Here is a 12,915-nt window from a genome sequence, read left to right as displayed (position 1 = left end):
TGTATATGTAAGGAGTGCTCCTCATGGATCGAGTGCCAGTGAGTCCAGTATATTCCATGTATACGTTAGCAGTGCTCCTCATGGATCGAGTGCCTGTGATTCCAGTATGTTCCATGTATATGTAAGGAGTGCTCCTCATGGATCGAGTGCCCGTGAGTCCAGTATGTTCCATGTATACGTAAGGAGTGCTCCTCATGGATCGAGTGCTCGTGTTTCCAGTATGTTCCATGTATATGTAAGGAGTGCTCCTCATGGATCGAGTGCCTGTGATTCCAGTATGTTCCATGTATACGTAAGGAGTGCTCCTCATGGATTGAGAGCCCGTGAGTCCAGTATATTCCATACATAGGTAAGGAGTGCTCCTCATGGATTGAGTGCCTGTGAGTCCATTATGTTCCATGTATATGTAAGGAGTGCTCCTCATAGATCGAATGTCTGTGAGTCCAGTATGTTCCATGTATATGTAAGGAGTGCTCCTCATGGATTGAGTGCCCGTGAGTCCATTATATTCCATGTATACGTTAGCAGTGCTCCTCATGGATGGAGTGCCTGTGAGTCCAGTATGTTCCATGTATATGTAAGGAGTGCTCCTCATGGATCGAGTGCCCGTGAGTCCAGTATGTTCCATGTATACGTAAGGAGTGCTCCTCATGGATCGAGTGCCCGTGATTCCAGTATATGTAAGGAGTGCTCCTCATAGATCGATTGCCTGTGAGTCCAGTATGTTCCATGTATATGTAAGGAGTGCTCCTCATGGATGGAGTGCCTGTGAGTCCAGTATATTCCATACATACGTAAGAAGTGCTCCTCATGGATGGAGTGCCCGTGAGTCCAGTATATTCCATGTATACGTTAGCAGTGTTCCTCATGGATCGAGTGCCTGTGATTCCAGTATGTTCCATGTATACGTAAGGAGTGCTCCTCATGGATTGAGAGCCCGTGAGTCCAGTATATTCCATACATAGGTAAGGAGTGCTCCTCATGGATTGAGTGCCCGTGAGTCCAGTATATTCCATGTATACGTAAGGAGTGCTCCTCATGGATCGAGTGCCCGTGAGTCCAGTATATTCCATGTATACGTAAGGAGTGCTCCTCATGGATGGAGTGCCCGTGAGTCCAGTATGTTCCATGTATACGTTAGCAGTGCTCCTCATGGATGGAGTGCCCGTGAGTCCAGTATATTCCATGTATACGTTAGCAGTGTTCCTCATGGATCGAGTGCCCGTGAGTCCAGTATATTCCATGTATATGTAAGGAGTGCTCCTCATGGATCGAGTGCCAGTGAGTCCAGTATATTCCATGTATACGTTAGCAGTGCTCCTCATGGATCGAGTGCCTGTGATTCCAGTATGTTCCATGTATATGTAAGGAGTGCTCCTCATGGATCGAGCGCCAGTGAGTCTAGTATATTCCATGTATACGTTAGCAGTGTTCCTCATGGATCGAGTGCCCGTGAGTCCAGTATATTCCATGTATATGCTAGCAGTGTTCCTCATGGATCGAGTGCCCGTGAGTCCAGTATATTCCATGTATACGTTAGCAGTGCTCCTCATTGATCGAGTGCCTGTGAGTCCAGTATATTCCATGTATACGTAAGGAGTGCTCCTCATGGATTGACTTCCCGTGAGTCCAGTATATTCCATGTATACGTTAGCAGTGCTCCTCATGGATCGAGTGCCCGTGAGTCCAGTATGTTCCATGTATATGTAACGAGTGTTCCTCATGGATCGAGTGCCTGTGAGTCCAGTATGTTCCATGTATATGTAAGGAGTGCTCCTCATGGATGGAGTGCCCGTGAGTCCAGTATATTCCATGTATACGTTAGCAGTGCTCCTCATGGATCGAGTGCCCGTGAGTCCAGTATATTCCATGTATACGTAAGGAGTGCTCCTCATGGATGGAGTGCCCGTGAGTCCAGTATATTCCATGTATACGTTAGCAGTGCTCCTCATGGATTGAGAGCCCGTGAGTCCAGTATATTCCATGTATACGTAAGGAGTGCTCCTCATGGATGGAGTGCCCGTGAGTCCAGTATATTCCATGTATACGTTAGCAGTGCTCCTCATGGATTGAGAGCCCGTGAGTCCAGTATATTCCATGTATACGTTAGCAGTGCTCCTCATGGATTGAGAGCCCGTGAGTCCAGTATATTCCATGTATACGTAAGGAGTGCTCTTCATGGATGGAGTGCCTGTGAGTCCAGTATATTCCATGTATACGTTAGCAGTGCTCCTCATAGAGTGCCTGTGAGTCCAGTATATTCCATGTATACATTAGCAGTGCTCCTCCTGGATGGAGTGCCCGTGAGCCCAGTATGTTCCATGTATACGTAAGAAGTGCTCCTCATAGATCGAGTGCCTGTGAGTCCAGTATGTTCCATGTATATGTAAGGAGTGCTCCTCATGGATCGAGTGCCCGTGAGTCCAGTATGTTCCATGTATATGTAAGGAGTGCTCCTCATGGATTGAGTGCCCGTGATTCCAGTATGTTCCATGTGTATATATAAGGAGTGCTCCTCATGGATCGAGTGCCCGTGAGTCCAGTATGTTCCATGTATACGTAAGGAGTGCTCCTCATAGATCGATTGCCTGTGAGTCCAGTATGTTCCATGTATATGTAAGGAGTGCTCCTCATGGATTGAGTGCCCGTGATTCCAGTATGTTCCATGTGTATATATAAGGAGTGCTCCTCATGGATCGAGTGCCCGTGTTTCCAGTATGTTCCATGTATATGTAAGGAGTGCTCCTCATGGATCGAGTGCCCGTGTTTCCAGTATGTTCCATGTGTATATATAAGGAGTGCTCCTCATGGATCGAGTGCCCGTGAGTCCAGTATATTCCATGTATACGTAAGGAGTGCTCCTCATTGACTGCCAGTGAGTCCAGTATGTTCTATGTATATGTAAGGAGTGCTCCTCATGGATTGAGTGACTGTGAGTCCAGTATGTTCCATGTATATGTAAGGAGTGCTCCTCATGGATTGAGTGCCCGTGATTCCAGTATGTTCCATGTGTATATATAAGGAGTGCTCCTCATGGATCGAGTGCCCGTGAGTCCAGTATATTCCATGTATACGTAAGGAGTGCTCCTCATTGACTGCCAGTGAGTCCAGTATGTTCTATGTATATGTAAGGAGTGCTCCTCATGGATTGAGTGACTGTGAGTCCAGTATGTTCCATGTAAATGTAAGGAGTGCTCCTCATAGATCGAGTGCCTGTGAGTCCAGTATGTTCCATGTGTATATATAAGGAGTGCTCCTCATGGATTGAGTGACTGTGAGTCCAGTATGTTCCATGTATATGTAAGGAGTGCTCCTCATGGATCGAGTGCCTGTGAGTCCAGTATGTTCCATGTATACGTAAGGAGTGCTCCTCATGGATTGACTTCCCGTGAGTCCAGTATATTCCATGTATACGTTAGCAGTGCTCCTCATGGATCGAGTGCCTGTGATTCCAGTATGTTCCATGTATACGTAAGGAGTGCTCCTCATGGATTGAGTGCCTGTGATTCCAGTATATTCCATGTATACGTAAGGAGTGCTCCTCATGGATCGAGTGCCCGTGAGTCCATTATATTCCATACATACGTAAGGAGTGCTCCTCATGGATTCAGTGACTGAGAGTCCAGTATGTTCCATGTATATATAAGGAGTGCTCCTCATGGATCGCGTGCCCGCGAGTCCTGTATGTTCCATGTATATGTAAGCGGTGCTCCTCATGGATCGAGTGCCCGTGAGTCCAGTATGTTCCATGTATACGTAAGGAGTGGTCCTCATGGATTGAGAGCCCGTGAGTCCAGTATATTCCATGTATACGTAAGGAGTGCTCCTCATGGAGTGCCAGTGAATCCAGTATATTCCATGTATACGTAAGGAGTGCTCCTCATGGATCGAGTGCCCGCGAGTCCTGTATGTTTCATGTATATGTAAGGAGTGCTCCTCATGGATCGAGTGCCTGTGAGTCCAGTATGTTCCATGTATACGTAAGGAGTGGTCCTCATGGATTGAGAGCCCGTGAGTCCAGCATATTCCATGTATACGTAAGGAGTGCTCCTCATGGATCGAGTGCCCGTGAGTCCAGTATATTCCATGTATATTCCATGTATACGTTAGCAGTGCTCCTCATAGAGTGCCCGTGAGTCCATTATATTCCATGTATATGTAAGGAGTGCTCCTCATGGATCGAGTGCCCGCGAGTCCTGTATGTTCCATGTATATGTAAGGAGTGCTCCTCATGGATGGAGTGCCTGTGAGTCCATTATATTCCATACATACTTAAGCAGTGCTCCTCATAGAGTGCCTGTGAGTCCATTATATTCCATGTATACATTAGCAGTGCTCCTCATGGATTGAGAGCCTGTGAGTACAGTATGTTCCATGTATGTGTAAGGAGTGCTCCTCATGGATCGAGTGCCCGTGATTCCAGTATGTTCCATGTATACGTAAGGAGTGCTCCTCATGGATTGACTTCCCGTGAGTCCAGTATGTTCCATGTATACGTTAGCAGTGCTCCTCATGGATGGAATGCCCGTGAGTCCAGTATATTCCATACATACGTAAGAAGTGCTCCTCATGGATGGAGTGCCCGTGAGTCCAGTATATTCCATGTATACGTTAGCAGTGTTCCTCATGGATCGAGTGCCTGTGAGTCCAGTATATTCCATGTATACGTAAGGAGTGCTCCTCATGGATCGAGTGCCTGTGATTCCAGTATGTTCCATGTATACATAAGCAGTGCTCCTCATGCATCGAGTGCCCATGAGTCCAGTATGTTCCATGTATATGTAAGGAGTGCTCCTCATGGATTCAGTGACTGTGAGTCCAGTATGTTCCATGTATATGTAAGGAGTGCTCCTCATGGATCGAGTGCCCGCGAGTCCTGTATGTTCCATGTATATGTAAGGAGTGCACCTCATGGATGGAGTGCCCGTGAGTCCAGTATGTTCCATGTATACGTAAGGAGTGCTCCTCATGGATCGAGTGCCCGTGATTCCAGTATGTTCGATGTATATGTAAGGAGTGCTCCTCATGGATGGAGTGCCCGCGAGTCCTGTATGTTCCATGTATATGTAAGGAGTGCTCCTCATGGATCGATGCCCGCGAGTCCTGTATGTTCCATGTATATGTAAGGAGTGCTCCTCATGGATGGAGTGCCCGTGAGTCCAGTATGTTCCATGTATATGTAAGGAGTGCTCCTCATGGATCGAGTGCCCGTGATTCCAGTATGTTCCATGTATATGTAAGGAGTGCTTCTCATGGATTGAGTGCCCATGAGTCCAGAATATTCCATGTATACGTAAGGAGTGCTCCTCATGGATGGAGTGCCCGTGAGTCCAGTATATTTCATGTTTACGTAAGGAGTGCTCCTCATGGATGGAGTGCCCGGGAGTCCAGTATATTTCATGTTTACGTAAGGAGTGCTCCTCATGGATGGAGTGCCCGTGAGTCCAGTATATTTCATGTTTACGTAAGGAGTGCTCCTCATGGATGGAGTGCCCGTGAGTCCAGTATATTCCATGTATATGTAAGGAGTGCTCCTCATGGATGGAGTGCCCGTGAGTCCAGCATCTTCCATGAATATTCTATACATACGTAAGGAGTGCTCCTCATGGATGGAGTGCCCGTGAGTCCAGTATATTCCATGTATATTCCATGTTTACGTAAGGAGTGCTCCTCATGGATGGAGTGCCCGTGAGTCCAGTATATTCCATGTATACGTTAGCAGTGCTCCTCATGGATCGAGTGCCCGTGAGTCCAGTATATTCCATGTATACGTAAGGAGTGCTCCTCATGGATGGAGTGCCCGTGAGTCCAGTATATTCCATGTATACGTTAGCAGTGCTCCTCATGGATTGAGAGCCCGTGAGTCCAGTATATTCCATGTATACGTAAGGAGTGCTCCTCATGGATGGAGTGCCCGTGAGTCCAGTATATTCCATGTATACGTTAGCAGTGCTCCTCATGGATTGAGAGCCCGTGAGTCCAGTATATTCCATGTATACGTTAGCAGTGCTCCTCATGGATTGAGAGCCCGTGAGTCCAGTATATTCCATGTATACGTAAGGAGTGCTCCTCATGGATGGAGTGCCTGTGAGTCCAGTATATTCCATGTATACGTTAGCAGTGCTCCTCATAGAGTGCCTGTGAGTCCAGTATATTCCATGTATACATTAGCAGTGCTCCTCCTGGATGGAGTGCCCGTGAGCCCAGTATGTTCCATGTATACGTAAGAAGTGCTCCTCATAGATCGAGTGCCTGTGAGTCCAGTATGTTCCATGTATATGTAAGGAGTGCTCCTCATGGATCGAGTGCCCGTGAGTCCAGTATGTTCCATGTATACATAAGGAGTGCTCCTCATAGATCGAGTGCCTGTGAGTCCAGTATGTTTCATGTATACGTAAGGAGTGCTCCTCATGGATCGAGTGCCTGTGAGTCCAGTATGTTTCATGTATATGTAAGGAGTGCTCCTCATGGATCGAGTGCCCATGATTCCAGTATGTTCCATGTATATGTAAGGAGTGCTCCTCATGGATTGAGTGCCCGTGATTCCAGTATGTTCCATGTGTATATATATAAGGAGTGCTCCTCATGGATCGAGTGCCCGTGAGTCCACTATGTTCCATGTATACGTAAGGAGTGCTCCTCATAGATCGATTGCCTGTGAGTCCAGTATGTTCCATGTATATGTAAGGAGTGCTCCTCATGGATCGGGTGCCCGTGAGTCCAGTATGTTCCATGTATACGTAAGGAGTGCTCCTCATGGATCGAGTGCCCGTGTTTCCAGTATGTTCCATGTATATGTAAGGAGTGCTCCTCATGGATCGAGTGCCTGTGATTCCAGTATGTTCCATGTATACGTAAGGAGTGCTCCTCATGGATTGAGAGCCCGTGAGTCCAGTATATTCCATACATAGGTAAGGAGTGCTCCTCATGGATTGAGTGCCTGTGAGTCCATTATGTTCCATGTATATGTAAGGAGTGCTCCTCATAGATCGAATGCCTGTGAGTCCAGTATGTTCCATGTATATGTAAGGAGTGCTCCTCATGGATTGAGTGCCCGTGAGTCCATTATATTCCATGTATACGTTAGCAGTGCTCCTCATGGATGGAGTGCCTGTGAGTCCAGTATGTTCCATGTATATGTAAGGAGTGCTCCTCATGGATAGAGTGCCCGTGAGTCCAGTATGTTCCATGTATACGTAAGGAGTGCTCCTCATGGATCGAGTGCCCGTGATTCCAGTATATGTAAGGAGTGCTCCTCATGGATCGAGTGCCTGTGATTCCAGTATGTTCCATGTATACGTAAGGAGTGCTCCTCATGGATTGAGAGCCCGTGAGTCCAGTATATTCCATACATAGGTAAGGAGTGCTCCTCATGGATTGAGTGCCCGTGAGTCCAGTATATTCCATGTATACGTAAGGAGTGCTCCTCATGGATCGAGTGCCCGTGAGTCCAGTATATTCCATGTATACGTAAGGAGTGCTCCTCATGGATGGAGTGCCCGTGAGTCCAGTATGTTCCATGTATACGTTAGCAGTGCTCCTCATGGATGGAGTGCCCGTGAATCCAGTATATTCCATGTATACGTTAGCAGTGCTCCTCATGGATTGACTGCCTGTGAGTCCAGTATGTTCCATGTATACGTAAGGAGTGCTCCTCATGGATGGAGTGCCCGTGAGTCCAGTATATTCCATACATACGTAAGAAGTGCTCCTCATGGATGGAGTGCCCGTGAGTCCAGTATATTCCATGTATACGTTAGCAGTGTTCCTCATGGATCGAGTGCCCGTGAGTCCAGTATATTCCATGTATATGTAAGGAGTGCTCCTCATGGATCGAGCGCCAGTGAGTCCAGTATATTCCATGTATACGTTAGCAGTGTTCCTCATGGATCGAGTGCCCGTGAGTCCAGTATATTCCATGTATATGTAAGGAGTGCTCCTCATGGATCGAGTGCCAGTGAGTCCAGTATATTCCATGTATACGTTAGCAGTGCTCCTCATGGATCGAGTGCCTGTGATTCCAGTATGTTCCATGTATATGTAAGGAGTGCTCCTCATGGATCGAGTGCCCGTGAGTCCAGTATGTTCCATGTATACGTAAGGAGTGCTCCTCATGGATCGAGTGCTCGTGTTTCCAGTATGTTCCATGTATATGTAAGGAGTGCTCCTCATGGATCGAGTGCCTGTGATTCCAGTATGTTCCATGTATACGTAAGGAGTGCTCCTCATGGATTGAGAGCCCGTGAGTCCAGTATATTCCATACATAGGTAAGGAGTGCTCCTCATGGATTGAGTGCCTGTGAGTCCATTATGTTCCATGTATATGTAAGGAGTGCTCCTCATAGATCGAATGTCTGTGAGTCCAGTATGTTCCATGTATATGTAAGGAGTGCTCCTCATGGATTGAGTGCCCGTGAGTCCATTATATTCCATGTATACGTTAGCAGTGCTCCTCATGGATGGAGTGCCTGTGAGTCCAGTATGTTCCATGTATATGTAAGGAGTGCTCCTCATGGATCGAGTGCCCGTGAGTCCAGTATGTTCCATGTATACGTAAGGAGTGCTCCTCATGGATCGAGTGCCCGTGATTCCAGTATATGTAAGGAGTGCTCCTCATAGATCGATTGCCTGTGAGTCCAGTATGTTCCATGTATATGTAAGGAGTGCTCCTCATGGATGGAGTGCCTGTGAGTCCAGTATATTCCATACATACGTAAGAAGTGCTCCTCATGGATGGAGTGCCCGTGAGTCCAGTATATTCCATGTATACGTTAGCAGTGTTCCTCATGGATCGAGTGCCTGTGATTCCAGTATGTTCCATGTATACGTAAGGAGTGCTCCTCATGGATTGAGAGCCCGTGAGTCCAGTATATTCCATACATAGGTAAGGAGTGCTCCTCATGGATTGAGTGCCCGTGAGTCCAGTATATTCCATGTATACGTAAGGAGTGCTCCTCATGGATCGAGTGCCCGTGAGTCCAGTATATTCCATGTATACGTAAGGAGTGCTCTTCATGGATGGAGTGCCCGTGAGTCCAGTATGTTCCATGTATACGTTAGCAGTGCTCCTCATGGATGGAGTGCCCGTGAGTCCAGTATATTCCATGTATACGTTAGCAGTGTTCCTCATGGATCGAGTGCCCGTGAGTCCAGTATATTCCATGTATATGTAAGGAGTGCTCCTCATGGATCGAGTGCCAGTGAGTCCAGTATATTCCATGTATACGTTAGCAGTGCTCCTCATGGATCGAGTGCCTGTGATTCCAGTATGTTCCATGTATATGTAAGGAGTGCTCCTCATGGATCGAGCGCCAGTGAGTCTAGTATATTCCATGTATACGTTAGCAGTGTTCCTCATGGATCGAGTGCCCGTGAGTCCAGTATATTCCATGTATATGCTAGCAGTGTTCCTCATGGATCGAGTGCCCGTGAGTCCAGTATATTCCATGTATACGTTAGCAGTGCTCCTCATTGATCGAGTGCCTGTGAGTCCAGTATATTCCATGTATACGTAAGGAGTGCTCCTCATGGATTGACTTCCCGTGAGTCCAGTATATTCCATGTATACGTTAGCAGTGCTCCTCATGGATCGAGTGCCCGTGAGTCCAGTATGTTCCATGTATATGTAACGAGTGTTCCTCATGGATCGAGTGCCTGTGAGTCCAGTATGTTCCATGTATATGTAAGGAGTGCTCCTCATGGATGGAGTGCCCGTGAGTCCAGTATATTCCATGTATACGTTAGCAGTGCTCCTCATGGATCGAGTGCCCGTGAGTCCAGTATATTCCATGTATACGTAAGGAGTGCTCCTCATGGATGGAGTGCCCGTGAGTCCAGTATATTCCATGTATACGTTAGCAGTGCTCCTCATGGATTGAGAGCCCGTGAGTCCAGTATATTCCATGTATACGTAAGGAGTGCTCCTCATGGATGGAGTGCCCGTGAGTCCAGTATATTCCATGTATACGTTAGCAGTGCTCCTCATGGATTGAGAGCCCGTGAGTCCAGTATATTCCATGTATACGTTAGCAGTGCTCCTCATGGATTGAGAGCCCGTGAGTCCAGTATATTCCATGTATACGTAAGGAGTGCTCTTCATGGATGGAGTGCCTGTGAGTCCAGTATATTCCATGTATACGTTAGCAGTGCTCCTCATAGAGTGCCTGTGAGTCCAGTATATTCCATGTATACATTAGCAGTGCTCCTCCTGGATGGAGTGCCCGTGAGCCCAGTATGTTCCATGTATACGTAAGAAGTGCTCCTCATAGATCGAGTGCCTGTGAGTCCAGTATGTTCCATGTATATGTAAGGAGTGCTCCTCATGGATCGAGTGCCCGTGAGTCCAGTATGTTCCATGTATATGTAAGGAGTGCTCCTCATGGATTGAGTGCCCGTGATTCCAGTATGTTCCATGTGTATATATAAGGAGTGCTCCTCATGGATCGAGTGCCCGTGAGTCCAGTATGTTCCATGTATACGTAAGGAGTGCTCCTCATAGATCGATTGCCTGTGAGTCCAGTATGTTCCATGTATATGTAAGGAGTGCTCCTCATGGATCGAGTGCCCGTGAGTCCAGTATGTTCCATGTATATGTAAGGAGTGCTCCTCATGGATTGAGTGCCCGTGATTCCAGTATGTTCCATGTGTATATATAAGGAGTGCTCCTCATGGATCGAGTGCCCGTGAGTCCAGTATGTTCCATGTATACGTAAGGAGTGCTCCTCATAGATCGATTGCCTGTGAGTCCAGTATGTTCCATGTATATGTAAGGAGTGCTCCTCATGGATCGAGTGCCCGTGTTTCCAGTATGTTCCATGTATATGTAAGGAGTGCTCCTCATGGATCGAGTGCCTGTGATTCCAGTATGTTCCATGTATATGTAAGGAGTGCTCCTCATGGATTGAGTGCCCGTGAGTCCATTATATTCCATGTATACGTTAGCAGTGCTCCTCATGGATGGAGTGCCTGTGAGTCCAGTATGTTCCATGTATATGTAAGGAGTGCTCCTCATGGATCGAGTGCCCGTGAGTCCAGTATGTTCCATGTATACGTAAGGAGTGCTCCTCATGGATCGAGTGCCCGTGATTCCAGTATATTCCATGTATACGTAAGGAGTGCTCCTCCTGGATGGAGTCCCTGTGAGTCCAGTATGTTCCATGTATACATTAGCAGTGCTCCTCATGGATCGAGTGCCTGTGAGTCCAGTATGTTCCATGTATACGTAAGGAGTGCTCCTCATGGATTGAGAGCCCGTGAGTCCAGTATATTCCATACATAGGTAAGGAGTGCTCTTCATGGATCGAGTGCCTGTGATTCCAGTATGTTCCATGTATACGTAAGGAGTGCTCCTCATGGATTGAGAGCCCGTGAGTCCAGTATATTCCATACATAGGTAAGGAGTGCTCCTCATGGATTGAGTGCCCGTGAGTCCAGTATATTCCATGTATACGTAAGGAGTGCTCCTCATGGATCGAGTGCCCGTGAGTCCAGTATATTCCATGTATACGTAAGGAGTGCTCCTCATGGATGGAGTGCCCGTGAGTCCAGTATGTTCCATGTATACGTTAGCAGTGCTCCTCATGGATGGAGTGCCCGTGAATCCAGTATATTCCATGTATACGTTAGCAGTGTTCCTCATGGATCGAGTGCCCGTGAGTCCAGTATATTCCATGTATATGTAAGGAGTGCTCCTCATGGATCGAGCGCCAGTGAGTCCAGTATATTCCATGTATACGTTAGCAGTGTTCCTCATGGATCGAGTGCCCGTGAGTCCAGTATATTCCATGTATATGTAAGGAGTGCTCCTCATGGATCGAGTGCCAGTGAGTCCAGTATATTCCATGTATACGTTAGCAGTGCTCCTCATGGATCGAGTGCCTGTGATTCCAGTATGTTCCATGTATATGTAAGGAGTGCTCCTCATGGATCGAGTGCCCGTGAGTCCAGTATGTTCCATGTATACGTAAGGAGTGCTCCTCATGGATCGAGTGCTCGTGTTTCCAGTATGTTCCATGTATATGTAAGGAGTGCTCCTCATGGATCGAGTGCCTGTGATTCCAGTATGTTCCATGTATACGTAAGGAGTGCTCCTCATGGATTGAGAGCCCGTGAGTCCAGTATATTCCATACATAGGTATGGAGTGCTCCTCATGGATTGAGTGCCTGTGAGTCCATTATGTTCCATGTATATGTAAGGAGTGCTCCTCATAGATCGAATGTCTGTGAGTCCAGTATGTTCCATGTATATGTAAGGAGTGCTCCTCATGGATTGAGTGCCCGTGAGTCCATTATATTCCATGTATACGTTAGCAGTGCTCCTCATGGATGGAGTGCCTGTGAGTCCAGTATGTTCCATGTATATGTAAGGAGTGCTCCTCATGGATCGAGTGCCCGTGAGTCCAGTATGTTCCATGTATACGTAAGGAGTGCTCCTCATGGATCGAGTGCCCGTGATTCCAGTATATGTAAGGAGTGCTCCTCATGGATCGAGTGCCTGTGATTCCAGTATGTTCCATGTATACATAAGGAGTGCTCCTCATGGATTGAGAGCCCGTGAGTCCAGTATATTCCATACATAGGTAAGGAGTGCTCCTCATGGATTGAGTGCCCGTGAGTCCAGTATATTCCATGTATACGTAAGGAGTGCTCCTCATGGATCGAGTGCCCGTGAATCCAGTATATTCCATGTATACGTAAGGAGTGCTCCTCATGGATGGAGTGCCCGTGAGTCCAGTATGTTCCATGTATACGTTAGCAGTGCTCCTCATGGATGGAGTGCCCGTGAATCCAGTATATTCCATGTATACGTTAGCAGTGCTCCTCATGGATTGACTGCCTGTGAGTCCAGTATGTTCCATGTATACGTAAGGAGTGCTCCTCATGGATGGAGTGCCCGTGAGTCCAGTATATTCCATA

The 12,915-nt window shown here is 47.2% G+C and overlaps 1 protein-coding gene across 2 annotated transcripts in view; it reads left to right on the top strand.

The window, feature by feature from the left end:
• The window catches only part of SGTA (small glutamine rich tetratricopeptide repeat co-chaperone alpha), a 209,925-nt gene that overhangs the window by 75,207 nt on the left and 121,803 nt on the right, over positions 1-12,915 (top strand). The window lies entirely within an intron of this gene.

The sequence above is a fragment of the Lissotriton vulgaris genome (genome assembly GCF_964263255.1).
Source record: "Lissotriton vulgaris chromosome 12 unlocalized genomic scaffold, aLisVul1.2 SUPER_12_unloc_1, whole genome shotgun sequence".
Taxonomy (NCBI): Eukaryota; Metazoa; Chordata; class Amphibia; order Caudata; family Salamandridae; genus Lissotriton; species Lissotriton vulgaris.
The sequence above is the reverse complement of the archived record's forward strand: the minus strand, read 5'-3'. Positions and strand labels throughout refer to the sequence as shown.